Here is an 18044-nt window from a genome sequence, read left to right on the forward strand (position 1 = left end):
GTCTTTGAAAGATGCAGGAAGTACAAGTTACGTATGAACCCCATGAAGTGCGCCTTTGGAGTGTCTGCTGGAAAGTTCCTTGGGTTCCTGGTACATCACAAAGGCATAAGCGTGGACCCAACTAAGGCCACAACTATCGCCATGATGAAAAGACCAACTACTGTAAGGGAACTCAAAAGCTTCCTGGGAAGGGTCTCCTATATTAGGAGATTTGTGCCTGGTTTAGCCTCAGCTACCGCAGGCCTATCCAAACTGTTGAAAAAGGGGAATGAATTTACCTGGGGGACAGAGCAGCAGGAAGCTTTTCAAAGAATTCAGAGCATCATGAATCATCTGCCCACCCTCCAGGCACCAGTACGTGGGCGACCTCTGTTGCTATACTTAGCATCAAACTCTCAGGCAATAGGAGCTTTGCTGGCACAAGAAGATGACCAAGGAAATGAGCAGCCTGTATATTATGTAAGCAGAACACTCAAGGATACCGAGACCAGGTACCCCAGAATAGAGAAAGCCTGCCTAGTGATCATTTATGCATCCCAAAGGTTGAAGAGGTACTTCTCAGCTCACCAAATCCTCTTGGTAACCAAGTCCCACCCCATAAAAGCGCTCCTGCACCAGCCCCTTCTCACAGGAAGGATAGCACAATGGCTAGTGTTGCTCTCACAATATGATATAGGTATAAGAACTCCCAAGGCTGTCAAAAGCCAGGCCATAGCAGATTTGCTAGCTCAATTCCCAGGAAAGGAGGAAGGCCCGCTGAGCGAAGAAATCCCTGGTGAGGTAGCAGTGATGGAGATCCCAGGGAAGAAATGGACCATGAGGTTTGACGGGTCGGCTACAGCAACTTCAAATGGGGTAGGAATTGTACTAAGCTGTGAAAATGGGGATATCATGCCCCTGTCTTTCAAGCTTGGTTTCTCATGCTCTAATAATGCAGCTGAATATGAGGCATACTTAACTGGGTTGAATATAGCACTCAGCATAGGAGTGAAACATATGAGAGTGTTGGGAGATTCCAATCTTGTAGTCTCCCAAGTGAAAGGTGACTTTGCATTACGGGAACAAAGCTTAGCAGCCTACAGGACTTGGGCACAAAGGCTGGAGATGAAATTTCACACCTTCAGCATAGAATACACTCAAAGAAGTGAAAACGGGTTTGCTGATGCGCTCGCCACCCTGGGATCCCAAATACCGCTTAATGGGAGGGATACGCTGATAAAAATAGGAAGGCAGGAACATTCTATTGTAAGGATCCTCCAAGGGATGTCCCCCGGAGAGTCCAAACAGTGGGACTGGAGGGACGAAGTCAAAGAAAAGATGAAAGAGGTAGGTCCTAGAGGGAACATCAAAGAACTAATGGATTACACTCAGATAGAAGGAGAATTGTATAGAAGGTTGCCAGGAGGGATACTGTCCAGATGTATCACCGAGAAGGAAGGAAAGTCGAAACTAGAAGAATTACACGCCTAAGTATATGGAGTTGCAGAAAAGGTCAGCCTATACAGAAGGATGCAACGCATGGGGTATTACTGGCCAGATATGGACAAGAAAGCAGCAATCACACAGGGGAAATGCCAGGAATGTCGTTTGGCAATTGATAAAGAAGAAAGCTACGCGGTGTTTATTGCAGAAGATTGGCAGGTTCCTTTCATAGGATACCTGGCTCAGGGGATCTTGCCAACCGACAGGAAACTGGCCCACAAGCTTAAAAAGTTAGCGTGCAGGTATTTCCTGCAGAATGACATTTTATTCAAAAAGGGATACCATGGGGATCCCCTCAGGTACCTGGGACCAAAGGAAGCTAGAGAAGTAGTCAGAGAGGTACACTCGAGATTGTGGAAGTCACCCAGGGAAAAGAAGGCTATACAAGCAGTTACTGTTGTTAGGATATTACTGGCCAACGATGAAAAGGGACTCTGAGGAGCTGGTCAAAACATGTCATGCTTGCCAAGTCCTGGGAGATGCAATTCACACTCATCCAAATGTCCTACAGGATATGACGACGCCATGGCCTTTTCATACTTGGGGGCTCGATCTCATAGGGCCTATAAACCCTCCATCCAACGGTTATATATGGATCCTGGTAGCCACGGAGTACTTTACAAAATGGGTAGAGGCCATCCCCTTGAAAAAAGCTACTAGAGCAGCTGTGGCAAATTTCATTCGAGACCACATCATTACAAGTTTCGGGATCCCCAGAAGATTGATCAGTGACAATGGAACCCCATTCATAAACAAAGATATGAAGGGATTAACTGAAGCATACCACATCAAGCATAGAAGATCTATCCCATATTACCCACAAGGAAACGGCCAAGCTGAGGCTACTAATAGGGTAATGTTGAAGATCCTTAAGAAAATGAAGCATGAGTATGGAAGGAAATGGAGTGACCATCTGGCAGATGTGCTTTGGGCATGTAGAAGCTCTGTAAAGACAGCCACAGGATTTTCCCCATTCTCCCTGGTCTATGGAACAGAAGCCATCAGCCCCGTGGAGTTAGTCATTCCTACACCAAGGGTAATTCTGGAGGAAAATCAAGGAGAAAGTGAGGACGCAAACAATGAAAAGAGGCTAGCAGATCTGGAAGGGGTAGAAGAAGAAAGAGAGCTAGCCAAGAAAAGGAGCCAGAGATACCAGCAAAGAATGACCAGAGCATATGCACAAACAGTACGCCCAAGAGTGTTCACTGAAGGACAATTAGTACTAAGGATGGCGGAGCACGTGAGAAGGAACCTGCCAGGGCCTTCCAAGTTCACCCCAAAATGGGAAGGACCCTACATCATCAATGCAGCTCATGAGAGTGGGTATTATTACCTTGCCAAAGAAGATGGGACAGTCCTGACAGAACCCATAAACGGGAAATGGCTGAAGCAATACTATGCATAAGGACAAGGGGATCTCGGTACCTCAGGGTCCTTTTACCAGCTTCACTATCTGCTAAGTTTTTTTTATTTTTATCTTTTTTTTCAGCCTTTATCATGAATTCTGGTCTAAGATAATTTTGTTCAGGAACATGTGATAGATTGACACTTTGTGGTCAATACTGCACCAAATGATTTTTTTTCTTTGTTCCTTAAAAATGACCATGTTTTAATGAAGTTCCTGTTTCTTCAACATTTGAATCTTTCTTTAAATACTGCAAAGACCAAATTTGGATAGATTTAAGGAAGGATACCTGAGTCAAAAAAAAAAAAAAGAGTATGTAATACCCTTTTACATATGGCCCAGGATCCACCTCACAAATAATTTCAGATATCCCACAAACAGTTCCAAGTGCATAGGTCTAGGATCACAGAATAAAAGTGAAGTATCTAGGATACCTAGCCTAGCACTTGGCAAAAGGGGAACCTGTCAAAGTTCATGAACTGGGACCGTATCTCAAAAAAAAAAAAACATAGGAAAGGATACCAGTGTACCCAGTTCAGTACTTGCATAATAGATTACCGGGTACCTGGACCAGAACTTACAGTGAAGCCTGTGGAAACCATGGTCCAGGACTCAGGAAAGAAAAGAGTCATAGGAAAGAAAAGGCAATATATCAAAGAAAAAGGCAGATTCACATACTAAGAAATGAGAAGCAGTTTTGAAACATAAAAAAAAAAAAGAGAAAGCAAAGAGTAGAGCAATGTTAAAAAAAAAAAAAAACTTATACAACCCCAAATTGTTTATGTAAATCTAAAATAAGCTAAGGAATGAGGCCGGCCAACAGGGAGGCATCCGGAGAAATAACAGGCACAGTCAAAGTAGTAAGGATCCTCTGCCGCTTGACCTTCAAGTCTTGTAAAGCCTTGTGAGCATGAGCCAAAGCTTCCTCAACAGCAGCTATCTCAGTGTCTATACTCTTGAATGATTGCCTTTGAAACAGCATATGAGCCAGCAGACGCAAGTGATCCAGCAAAAAAGACAAATTGAACTTGGCCTCCAGAAGGTCTTGCACCACCCCTCTCCACTCCAGAAGCTTTTCTTCAGACAAAGAATCTACAGAGGAATTCCTCAGGGAAACCAGCATGGCACACAGCAACTCCATCAAAATATTGCCTAGAAAGATGCCTCCCCTAAAGCCACTGGTGAAATCCCCGTGACTCTTGAGCAGACTCTCTAGCAGCGGCAGGCCTTCCACAGGAACAGAGAAGCGCAGGAAGTTGCCATAAGAAGACCCAAAAACATGGAAGTGGCTGGCAGGAAGACTGTTAAATTCCAAGAGATCAAAGCGAGCCAGGAAGGAGGAAAGCCCTGAATCAAGATCTGAGGCAGCCACTTTCGAGGCATCCCCCATCACTGTGTCACCACTTGCAGAGACAGGGGGACTTGCAGCCTTTCGCTCTGGATGAAGCTCAGCAACTTGAACAGGTCTCACAATTCCTTCAGGGATAACAGGCTCAGAACCTGCAAAGCCTGTATCAATATTCAAAAAAAAAAGAAAAGGAAGAACAGATTTATTCTTAAAAAAAAAAAAAAAATTGAGGAAAAAAAGGAAAAAAGAAGGACAAACCAGTTTTGGCTTCTTGGGGCAGAGCCTCTTCTTCCTGATCCCCTGACTTCCCCGAGGATTCTGGGAAAGAACATAAGGCAAGTTGAAGAAAAGGTGAAGGATCAACGACAAAATGGCTAAAGGAAGGAATAGACGCAGGGGGCTTCGCCATAAAAGAAAAGGAAAGAGAAGGGCGAAGGGAAGGAAAGAAAAGAAAAGGAAACACAATGGGAGCAGCTCGCACTCACCTTCTGAGCTTTCTGATTCTAAAGAAGAGGCAACACTGGGAGTGGATTTCTCACTGGTTTGACCTAAAAGGGAGAAAGAAAAGGAGGAGCTCAAAAAACTGGAAAAGAAAATAAAGATATAACGCTATTTCAAGGAAACAAGGCTTACCTGTTTGTTTGGATAAAGGAGTGTCTCCCAAAGCGCCTTTATCTGACAAGGATTGAGGAAACACAGTCCTGATAGGACTAGGAGTACGTTCAAGATGGGGACTTTGAGATGAAGGGATCCTAGAGACTTTGGGATCCTGAGAATCCTGGGAATCTTGCATCGGTTGCCCGGTTTCCTCAGCTGAACCACCAGTAGGGGACTCCTTCTCCACAGTAGGAAAAACAACAGAAAGAGTTGTGATAGCTTCCTCTCCCAAAGCCTTGCCAGTCATAGGAGGGGATACCTCCACCTAAAGGAAGAAGAAGAGGAAAAGGCAGCGCCAAGTAAAAAAAAAACAACGGGAAATGCTAACAACACAATGTCAGAACAAAAGGAAGAAAACAAAAAAAAAAGGGGGGGACACACATACCACATCGTCACCAGAAGATTGGCTTTTACCCTTCTTGTGATCAGACTTGCGCTTGGACTGCAAAGGAAATCACCACTCGTCAGCAAAATAGAAATAAGTGCAACAAGGTGAACAGGTAAAAAAAAAAAAAAAAAAAAGAGAGAAGAAGGAAAGAAGTCTTGCCCTTCTCTCTCTCTCTACAGATTCTCTGGAAGTCTTTTGCTTACTACGAGTACGCCCAGAGGGTCCTAAAGGAGGCTGGGATACCAAACCAGAGGATCCTAAAGAACCATGGACTGAAGCAGTCACAGGAACCTGGGAAAAAGAAGACTCTACCTTGGTCTTCTTCCGGGTCCTTGAAACCAAAGGTTCCCTGACATCCTTGCCTTCCTGAGATGCCAAGTGTGCTTGAGATTTCCCAGTTTTTCTTCTTTTCGCCTCAGAACCTATCTCCACACCCCCTGTACTTTCGCCAACATCAACAGCTTTCATTTTCTTCGGCCTGACGTCCTTACCTTTACTCGGAGCAGTGGCAGCACTTATTGTCTCCATTGCACCTTTCTTGATGGGCACTCTAGAAGAAGCGCCAATAATGAGACTATCACCCAGCCAAGTCTCAGGAAAGTCCTGTCCATAAGCCACCCAACCTCCCCTGGAGGCATGCCACTCTGCGAACCCAGTCTTGCTGCTTGCAGCAGCAGAAACAATCCCAGCAGTAGGAAGGGATAAACGTCTATTGGATGTCGGAGCAGAAACAATGCTAGGATTCGGGGCTTCCCGAACTGTACCAGAGCCAACATAATCAACAAAAGATTTTTGTACTCTTCTCCAATAACTGGTATAGCCGCTAGAAGCAAAGACTCCTCTCTGGGAGTTAGGCACTGCAAATTGGGGGCTCCTCCGTGACCAATAAGAAAAGGCCTGCAGCCTCAGGAAAGGATCCAAGGAAGGAAGGGATGGCACCACGTCCTTAAAGACTGGAGGGATGTCTTGGTCAAAACCAAATTGTCGGAGCACCCGGTGTACTGAATAATGAGTATATTTTGCGCCACTTGAAGAAGGCATAGGAAGCCAGGAGGGGCTAATGCAGGCAAGATAAGCCAGACTGCCCTCATCACCACGGCGCAAGTCAAAGGTATTACCTGTAGAAGATAAAAAAGAAGACAACACAGAATCACACGCGAAGCCAGGACCAAACTCACGAGGGGATCTCCAATGTAAGCTCCCTGCTTGATCAAATAACTCCACAAGATTAAGGCCACCACCTTTCAAGCTAATCCAACGAAAAATGATGGGAAAGGCATCGGTAGAATTGCCACAAAGACCCTTCACTATGTCGGGGGATCCTTGGAACTTGTCCTTCACAAATTTCAAATTCCTGCACTTGGCCAAAGTAGCTGCAGAACGGTCCCACATGAAAATCTGAAGAATGGCACAGTGAAGAGATGAAGTGGTCACATAACAAGAATCACCCTCAGTCTCATCTCCATGAAGCTGGTCCAATTGAGAGTAAACATGACCCAAAAACAGAGGGGCCAAAGGATATTGGGTGCCTCGAGCCAACTTGATTGCCAACGGAAAAAACGAAGACTTAACTCCGTACCCAGGGAACTCACTAAACAAAAACTTACTAAGCCAAAAGGCCAGAAAACCGGCCCACCTCACTTCCTTATCCTTCTCACGAGAAAGGGTCATCACCCATCTCCCCATCCTAGCCGGCTTACCACCAGAAGAGGCAGCGTGACCACCAAAATGACCAAACAATTTATCCTCTACCACGAGATCCTCACCAGAAAGGTTAATATCAAACGGGCTCTCTTCACCAAACACCAGGAGGAGGAAGTTATTAACCACATCTTCCAAGGTGATCGTCAATTCACCAGCAGAAAAGAAAAAAGTATGAAGAGAAGGGCACCAACGACGTACCAGATGCCTTAGCCCTTTGGCGTTTCTGAAGCCCTCAAGGTTTCTGGAAATAGTCACTGCCTTTAGGATATCGGCGCGCTCCAAGCGACCCACAAACTCAGCATCAGACAGTTCCTTGTCTACCCATATAGGCCAGCCCTGAATCTTTCCCGGAACAAAATCAAAGAAAATAGGAACCGCTTCTCGGATTCCTTGCCTAATCTGGAGATCGAAAATCTCTCTAGGGTCAGGAACCTGGGCGGAACCAGCGAAACCCGCTTGGCCAGAAAACATCCAAACATGAGGGGATGGAGGAGCCTCACCATGAGATATATGAGGGAAAAATAAACTGGGAGAATACCAAGGATCTCGTAAAGGGAAGGCCGGACGTTCGGTAACCTCGTGAGAATCACTCGGAGCAGAACCAGAAGAACCTTCACCCTCAGAAGGACTGGGAGTACACTCTCTCCTCTTTCGGGAAGAAGAAGAAGCCATCGGAACAACACGTACAATGAGAAGAAAGGAGATTGAAAGTGAGAAAAGGGGAAGACCAGAGTAACAGAGAAGAAGAGAAACTCAAAGAATGAAAAAAGCTCAGAGTAGCAAAGTGATAAGATGAAACGGCTACAATAAAGGCGCAAGTAGCAGTTGGGGAAAACAGTTTATGGAAAGACGCGCCAGTTGCAAAAAATTTAATTTGAAGAAGGGATTAATCAGCAGTTATTAATGAGAAGTAACGGGGAACGAGAAAAGTGGGTAGAGGAGTTTTACCTCAAATACTCAACTGCCACGTCCCGTGTAAAGAGGAAGCTGCAAAAAGTAATAATTATAAGAGAACGCAACACGCAAAAAGGAGGTGACCAAAAGCAGCAGAAAAGGGTCGGGATCCCGAGTAAAAAAGGAAGAGAACCAATAGAAGTAGAGAAAAAGGGGATCCCACGAAAATCTTAGGAAACCTAAATCACTCACGCGTGGGCTTCAGGCAACCCACGAGCTCGGAGGGCTAAATGTTGAGGTCTGGAAAAGATCATAGTGAAATAAGCCCAAAAAGAATAAGTTAAGCCCAGAAGGAAAATTCAAGCTAAGCCTAAAGTAATTATACAGGAGACCCATGAGGGAATAAAAGAAAGGCTCAGAGGATCCTGAAGCCCAGAAAAAAGAAGCACGGCAAAGTATAAGAAGCAAGGATCCTCAGGAACCATCAATAGGCGCGGATCCCTTCAGGCACAAAGAAAAAGGAAGACTGGGACAGCTCGATAGAAAGAAGACAGAAAAAGAAAACAAGAAACAAAAGCAAAAAGAACGCGAGCGACCTCTCATGGCACAGACAGAAGAGGCCTCGGGGAACCAAGACAGGGAAGAAGAATGATAACAAACGACTTTCAAAAATGGCAGAACAGGATTCCGCCCAAATAGGAAAGAAAAGGAAAAGTGGAAGACGCCAGAAATGGGGATGCCGAGAAGGGCATACCTCAGCACGTCCCAAAGAAGATGGCCAACCAGAAGCTTTCAAAAGAATCAGAACTGAGAGAAGGAAAGAATGAGAAGAACCGGAAAAGGGACTTACCGAGACGAGGGGGACAAGACATGCTCTGTTCGCAAAAGAGCAAAACAGGGGAACCAATGGTTCCCCGGGAAGCCCAGAAAACTCCATTATAAAAGGAGGGGATGGGTTGTGAAGAAAGGGCAGCAAAAAAAAGTGAGAAAGAAAGAAGAAATTCTCTAGAAAAAAAACTATCAGAAAAATCAAGAGTGAAGAGAAAATATTAAGGGAAAACAAAATATTGCTTCCCGGTATCCTGTAAAAGCCACTATTGCACATACTCGGATTCAACGAGAATCAAACTTTGCAAGTTTTGAAGGCTGAAATAGTCATTAAAGACTGCAATTTTTGAGCTTGATTGAACCTTGTATCACGTCCTAGTGAGCTTTCTGTAATCAAACAGATAATGTATTAATGAAACATTGCTTCATATTTCCCAGGATCCCCACAGCACTAGTTTTTATCGCTTTGTTAATCCTGTTTCTTTCCTTCTGAATTTACCTTGTTAATTTTTGGCACTCTACGATATCCTTGTTTGTCATTTTTTTTATATTGTCAAGAGTATTCTCTGCATTTCACTTGATTCTTAAACAGCTCGTTAGCTGCGGTGAGTCAAGGCCCGGTCCACCAAATCCTTCTTTTCATTTAGGCCTAGGATCCTTGGGCCTGAGTGTCACGAAAAAGGGCACTCTCACACATGTCATGTGTTTATGAAAATTCCTTTATGCGTGTTTATCCTCATGCTTGTGATGACATGTTACATGACTCTTTAGGTGTTGTTAAAATTCCAAATGTCAAACTCTTGAAGAAAAAGGCTAAGAAGTTTCATAAGAATTTGAGTAAGTTCATTTGAGAAATTGATGATTTGATTGCTAAGTTTAATGAATCCACTAAATTGGTTGAAAACTATAAGAAACTTGCTAAACATTCTCTTGAAAAACTAAAGGAGTTTAAATGTTTGAATGTGGACTTGGATGCTAAACTTGTTTTGTCTAACAAACTTGTTGATGGTTTTAAATGTGAAAATGAATCTCTTAAGATGCATGTCAAGTGTTTGATTGCTAAACCTATTACTAAAAGGGAAGATGTTATTTGTTGCAATCATGTTGTGAGACCCAATTTTGTGTCTATTGTGAGATCTACCTCTAAAGACAAATCAGTGTATATTCCTCCACACAAAAGAAATCAAAAAGTGGAGAGAAAGGCTTTTAAGCCAAAGCATTCATTTAGGTCTCACCCTAGGGATTTGAGTGGATCTAAGTTTGTTCCTACTTGCCACCATTGCGGTGTGATCAGTCATATTAGACCTCAATGGTCCATGTTGAAGAGAGAACAAAACCATGTTATTAGATCCCTCCCTAAAAGTCTAGTGGACCTAAACACATTGTTTGTCACTATTGTAGTACTTTTGGTCACCTAAGACCTCTTTGCTCTAAGTTTCAAGCTCTTAAAAGATTCAAAAGAAAATAGAAACTTGAGCTTCTTGGAAGGTGTGCTAAGAAAGAAAAACTGGATTTGAGTGAAAATGGTAAGTTGTTGAAGAAAGTTTTTAATGCTCTTACCTCCTTATTTATGTGCATCTTTGGTTCTTCATTCTTCCAACCGTCGCCTCACTTCTCATTAGACACTCATTTCAAACAATTATTTCATTTGGGTGAGGAAGGGTTTCTATGATTGAGCTTTGCTCTTTGGTCCTTAATCTAATTCTTTCAATTCTTGTAGGGCTCTTCATGCATTAGATGTTTTATTGTCATGCATTCGTGCATCATGCATTTCTTTATATGCATTTTTTTGTTGTTGATCTTACTTTATTGTTTTTGTTTTGACTGAGTAAAAAATCCAAAAACTCATAAAAATTAAAAATCCCAAAAAGTTTAATCGCTTGTGTCATATCACATGTTGAGTTTAGCCAAGTACCTTCGTACTAATGGCGTAGTGCATTTATGTGCTTAACTTATTATGTATGCACATTTTAAGTGTGAGTGAAATCTAGAAATCTATATTTGATTGTTGTAGATAGATCTTCAAGCTTGTCATAAATACCTAGCCAATAGTCTTGTTTGATCTTGATACATGTGTAGATTTGATCGTATATATCTCCTTACATTTATTTTTATGTCAAAAATCTCTTGAATCGCCAATCTCTAAAAAGAGAAAGAGCTGAAAAGCCTTACTTCGAAAACTAGTTTGACTAGGAAAATGTGAAACAAAATGTATTCAAAATGTTTGATGCCAAAGCCAAATGCTTATTCCTCAAAGAAATATAAAAAATTTCATGGCATTGATGCTCAAAATTGAGTTGTATTGATCATAAAGTATAAAAAATAGAAGCCAAATGAAAAGCTTTCAATCAATGTAAACACTTTGGTGAGGGGTCATATATGTTTATTTTTACTAGTGAGATAGGGTTACTTGACTTCGTGCTATTTGTTTATGACTTGATTAAATTTATCATTGAAGTTTCTACTAGACTATGGACTAATTCATACTTGATTCCCACGTACAACACACAAGTCCAATGTTTAATGAATACCTATTTCATTTGTGTGATTGTATGCATTCAAATGTGATTTGTGTATGCTCAATTGCTTAATGATCAAACCCAAAAAGATTTTTGAGTATTTCATGTGTTTCTGGAAGTGATTTTTGCCACTTTGTCCTTAAAGTTTTTTTCAAAATGTCAAATTTTTAGTGTTGAAAAACTTTGTTTTTGGCCATTTCGTGACTGGAAATCGTGATTGCCTTCGTGAGTGGGTTCCAATTGCGAAATTCTTAAGAAATTTCCATTTTTTAAAAATTTCAAGTAGAGAGTTTCACAAGTCCCTCGTGAGTGCTTCGCAACTCAGACTTGACCCGCAAAAATCTGCCCTCTGCATCTGCACATTTCGCGAATAGGCTCGTGACTGACTCGCGAGTCACTGACTTACGAAATACATAAAAAGACAGTTTTTAAAGGGTTCAAAATGTCCTTGTGCACTCTACGACTCCCACCCGCAAAAACTCAAATTTTATTCAAATTTCAACCAATTTTCCTTGGATTTCAACTCTAGGACTTCTCTAAGGTAATTTCTAACCTTTTTCATCTTTCAAATCCTTAGTTTAAGTCTTTGATTTCATAAAACCTAGGGTTGGGTTTTTTTTTTTTTTTTTTTTTTTTTTGTGTTTGGGTTGGGAAAACTTAATTTTTGCAAAATTTTTCATTTTTGTTGATTGGGCTTAGTCCCATTTTGTTTCTTGTTGATTATTTTGGCCCCATGTAGCATTTTAACATGTATTAAGGCAAGATTTTAACATGTTCATGCATTGTTTATCACACATGTATAGTGTGTGCATACTAGGCGTTTGATAAAATGCCTCTATGGTATTTTTTCATCTGTTTGGATTTCGATGAGTACTAAATTTTGGGGTTTACCATATTTACTCATGATTAACATGTTTTGATCATTGGTTGTGTATTTTAAACACCTTGCCCCACATGTGCATTTCTCATGCCTTGTTCATGCATTGCACATAGTCACCTCATGCACACACATTTGCTACCCTTGTCATGCCTTGGTCTATATCTTGTTTCCTCATCCTTAGTATGTCATGTTTACTTTATGCTTTGTAGCATTTTGTTTTTAAGGTATTTTGTCTTTTATTTGAGCTTCATTTCTCATTCATCTTGTACCCTCATGCATCATTACCCTTGTTCATATCTTTTTTTCTTTCCCTCTTTCCTTTTTATCCATTTGTCTATTCGTGACAAAAAAAGGGAGAGTATACTAGAGAGTATTGTCATTTTTATATGAATTTTGTGCACATTCTCAGGGGGGGGAAATTCTATCTTATGCACATTTGTAGGGAGACAAATTTCATAGGGGAGATGCATATACTAAGGGGGAGAAGACATCTTTGTATGAGAAAACCTTGTCTTATTTGTTTTACATTATGTTTGTTTTCTTGTTTGCTTTGGTGCTTTGAGTTATGTTTAGTATCTCTATTTTGTTGTTCTTATTGCATCGTGTTTATGTGTTGGACATGCATACATCTTTATGCTATTGTGCTTTATTGATTGCATGTTCGGATAATCATTTGCTTTACTATGTGATCATTGTAGTAATTTCCATATGACTGTTTTGTGTTTGATCAAGTTGCTCATATGTTTCACATCTTTTTTATTTGATCGCATTTTACTTGTTACATTATACTTATCCTTTATTACTTGCTTTACTTTAAGGGTCTAATATGTTTTGTGTAAGTGTTTTAGGTTATAGGTATATATGTTCCAAGTTCATCATAGGTTTTAGATTTAGGTGTGAGTGAGTTTTGCCATTATTCTCAAACTCATGTTTAAGTCTATAGTCTATTACAGAGTGTTTTTGTCACGGAATAGCCAAAGAGGGAGATTGTTAAATTATGGTTTTTCACATAACATATGTTTTGACTTTATTCCATGACAAAAAGTGTTGTAATTGCATTAATTTATTTCTTTGTATTTTATGAGATTTATTTGTATTAGGTTTAGTATTAAGTTGGTGAAGATTGCTCAAGAAGTTGATCTTGCGACTTGGCTCGTGAGTGGTGCAACCCGCGAAAGTTACATGAGAAGTACATGCTAGAAGCTAAAGAGTCAAATGCCAGATTGTATTTCGTGAGTCACTTTGAGACTTAGGCCAAGTCGCAAGTGACCCGCGAAACTCTCTGCCTGGGGGATTTTAAGTGTGACCTTTTATCTTCTTTCACCCATACTATATATACCCTCATTACCCACAAAATTGTAAGGAGACTAATTAAAAAGAAAACCCTAGAGAGTTTTCTACAACACACCCACCATTTTAGAGAGAGCTACTTATCCTTAAGTGAGAATTCATTTGTTGTCTATTCTCCTTCCCTTCTCTCATTGTTATACCTTGAGAGGAGATTTGTACTAAAACACAACCCATACCTATTTAGAGTGTAGAGAGTGTTTTGGATCTTGGGAAGTATTTGTGATTTGCCAAAAAAATTTGGTGAAGCTTGACGAATGCAATCGGGCAGTATTGCGGGATCCGAATAACTAGTAAAGACAAGATTCCGAGAAGTTTATTGGTAGTTGGAGTTTGGAGGACTCAAGTACATTGGGTAGATTAGGCTTGGAGGGTCTTTTTGATATTCGAGTTCTCCAACTTGTTCATTAGTGGATCGATTTCGACTTGGAGGGTTGCGGGGAGGTTTTTCTCCGAGTTCTTCGGTTTCCTCTTCGATAACACGTCCTGGTGTTATCTTGTGTTTGCATCTCTCCTCCCTTACTCTTTAAGCTTTGCATTCATTGCTCATTGTATATGCTTATGCCTTAGAGAGTAGTGTTCCGGTTTATTGCGCTTCATTTACTCTTGTTCCGTACTTAGATAAGTTAGAGTAAAAGCAATCAAGTTGTAATTTAAAATTGGGGGTCTAAACAAGCTATAGTGTATCACACTATTTGAGCTTTCATTTGGTATTAGAATGAGTACACTTGTTTTGGTCTAATTACCTAAGTGTAATCCTTGACCCTTTGTGTTTATTGCCATGGATAGTGTTTTGTGTGCTTCTTTGCATGTTTTGGATGTTGTTAATTGTAACATGCCATGTGTTTGTGAAAATTCCTCTATGAGTGTTTATCATCATGCTTGTGATGACATGTTACATGACTCTTTAGGTGTTGTTAAAATTCCAAATGTCAAACTCTTGAAGAAAAAGGTTAAGAAGTTTCATGAGAATTTGAGCAAGTTCATTTGTGAAAATGATCATTTGATTGCTAAGTTCAATGAATCCAACAAATTGGTTGAAAAATATAAGAAACTTCATGAATATTCTCTTGAAAAGCAATCAAGCCGTAATTTAAAATTGGGGGTCTAAACAAGTTATAGTGTTTCACACTATTTGAGCTTTCAATAACTAATAAAGATTAATTAAGATATATGCTTGTCAATCAAATTGTGCAAGGAGAGGGAGAATAAAGATCGATGATCTTGAGCAAGTAAAGTGAAAGCTGATTGAGATTCAAAGATGGCTATTGGCTTCTTTGTAATAAGGAATTCGTGCAACTTGTCCACTTAAAAATGTTCTGTATGCAACCTTGGGATCCTCTATTTGTTTCATAATGAGAAGTTTGTTAATAAAGTACATATCTCATGTTATTGTGTGTGTTCTATGGATCAACTTGAATTATATATGCTTACATAAATGGGAAAGTTATGAGAAATATAAGGCCGCTCCTTATACTCACTTATCACATCATTGACATATTGTCAATGACAGTTGAGAAAAAAAAAACATCTGTATCAACTAAATATATATATATATATATATATATCTACAAGTTAGTATATATTTAAGAAACTGGATCCTCTTCACTCATTAGAAATCTCCATTCATGTCCCAATAATTTATTATTATATTTAGAATATTTCATAAGGTAACTAAAGCTTGTGAGGTGCACTAAACTTCTTTATTTTAGAATGAAGTTTAGATACAAAATTGGTTGTAATCTTAAATTACAATTTTTACTTAATATCTTTTTATTGGAGGTGAAATTTGATAAATACACTATTGGATTACATCTTCTTCTTATATTCTCCATATTTGCAAAATTGTTAGAAAATTAAAGATCAATAATTATGTCATCAATAAATTGTTTAAACTGTAAGTTTTTGTAATTTAAAATTATGTATAAAATATAAATTTATAGATCTTATAGTAAATAATATCCGATTGACACAAAATTTGACATGTATATTAAGAGTGTAAAGAACATGCAATTCAACGGTTAGATTTTCGATATATGTAATAATGTTTATTTTATTAAGTAAGATTGTAGTTTTAAGTTATAACAAATTTTGTAGTTAAACTTTATCCTCTATTTTATGTGGAGAATCTCGATTCATATTGTCCCACCACACTTACATTGTAAGGGAGGAAAAAAATGCCTATGAATTTTTGCATGCAAATTATATAGATAGTGGTCCACATACGCATTCATAAAGCATGCACCGCATCATTTTGTATGTAAGGTATCAAAAAAAAAAAAAAACATCATTCTGTATGTAAGTTTTATAGAAAAGCTAGCATTTTCCTTTCACAAATGTCCAATACATGAATCAATAATGAGTTAGAAGAAAAAAGAGTTCTTTAATGGTGATGACATATGAGACAATATAGTGCCTCTGCCAGGACAAATACCTAACCCCATTGAAGAGAAAATTGATACATACTTTACAACACAAAACAAACATTATTAACTTTTGTATATTTAATTATAGACAGAACAAGAGATTTTAATTATCACCTTAGTGTATGTGTATGTGTATTACAACGTTGGAGAAACAACTATATCATATTTTGATATCAGAATATATAGGACAATGAATTTCATTGGATTTTCTATATGTTCATAAATCATATACCATAGTGCTATAGGATGGTCAAGCAATTACATCAATTGATGTATAATTGTGCAAAATGGAAAAAGTGGCTAATTTTGCACAATTTGAGCAAAAAACACCCACATCAGTGGGTGTAAAATTGTGCATTTATGCACAATTGCTATATGCACGGTTACTGTAGCTTGTCCATTTAATATTTTATTAGTTTTTTTCTCTCTCTTGGCTATGCTCTCACTCTCACTCTCACTCTCACCTGACTCTCTCTTTGTTTCTACTCTCACCTCACCTCAATCCCCCTTCGTCTCTATCGAGTTTGCTTGTGGGTACAGAGCCAAACTCGTCTTTGCTGGCAGTGAAAGTGGTGGTTCTGGTGTTGGAATTTTCGTGGTCAGAGACAAAGCTTTTATCTTTTTCCTCTTCTTCTTCTTTCACAAACCCATCTTCGTTAGTCAAGTCAGGTAGTTCATCTACAAAAAAATCGTCACAAGACAGAAAAACAAACCCATCTTCTTCTTCTTCTTCTTCTTCTTCTTCTTTCACAAAGCCATTTCCGTTTCACTCTGCAAAAAAAAAAAAAAAAAAAAAAACAAAAAAACAAAATCCAGTAAGATAAAAGACAGAAAAAATTTGTCAAAAAAAACCCAAAATTTGTTCCATGGCGTCGTTTGGATGTTTTGTGGTTATTTTATTATGAAATGGAGGATTGTAATTATTGTTTGGTTGATGAGAAAGTGAGAGAGAGGCAGATTGGGTCTGTGAGAGAGAGAGAGGCGGTGAGGGAGATGGGTTTCTGGTTGGGTTTGTGAGAGAGAAGCAGTGAGGGAGAGAAAATAATAAAAAATTGTAAATGTATGAATATTTTATTGAATAAACGTGTAGAATAGATAAACTGATGTTGGTGTTTTGTAAAAATGGACGTGTAAAATAAAAAAAAATAGCTTTTTTTTTGTACAAAATAGAAGGAGAATTTGCATAAACTGATTTAATTGCTTTTAGAATTGGTACTATATATTCAGCCAAACAATCGAATATCTTTACAAAGCCACAAAGGTTGTGAAAATTTGGTAAAGCTTTTCCAGTGATATGTGATGTCCTGGTGCAATAATTCTCGTAGCTAGCTAGGTACTCAGAGGCTTCAATTAAAATATTATGGGAGGTTATGGTTCTTTTGTCATTTGCCAAAGTAAAAGCTTTTCTTGGATGAAAATTTTCTCTTGTGGGACCTTGAAGTCCATTAAGAATATTCTGTCAGAGACTCGGAGTTGATAGATTCATAGAACCTTTATTTATTTCTTTTTTTTTTTTTTTGGTTAAAAACCTTTATTTATTTCATTTCTTATTTATTTTTGCTCTAGATTCTTTAACATTTTAATATTTTGAAAACATGTTGGTAAAAGGCCTGAATAAGAACACGGGCTTCATGAATTTAACCTATATTATTATTTGCTAAGAAGTTGAGAGAAGGAGAGGAATAACTAGACCTACCTTTAAGAATTATAACCTGTAATCCTAGCTAGAGTTTGGAATTGGGTGCCGGAGACAGAAAATAACAAATGCTTTTGAGAGTAGGAAAAAGAAACATGGGTAGTACAATTTTTTTAGAGCTTAAACTTGGTTAATAAATTAAGTAATGTTAAGCACACAATTTTTTTTATAATTGTTAATATAATTTCTTATGATTGGAACAACATTACTTACACTATTTTTATTATGTCCTAATCATTATATATCACATAAATGATTATGAAAAATGTCATTGAGCATATCATGCATCACATACAAAAGGTTACATCAATCCACATCTCCCTTATCTTAACTAAATGGCCAAGGAAATCAAGCACTGGATATTTTCTAAATTAGATTAGGTGTTATGCTCTCCCATTCACCTTATTCTAATTTACAGACAGCAATTAGACTTTGGATATGTGAACCTTAATTAAAAATTTTCTCAAATA

The sequence above is a fragment of the Quercus robur genome, chromosome 4 (assembly GCF_932294415.1).
Source record: "Quercus robur chromosome 4, dhQueRobu3.1, whole genome shotgun sequence".
NCBI lineage: Eukaryota > Viridiplantae > Streptophyta > Magnoliopsida > Fagales > Fagaceae > Quercus > Quercus robur.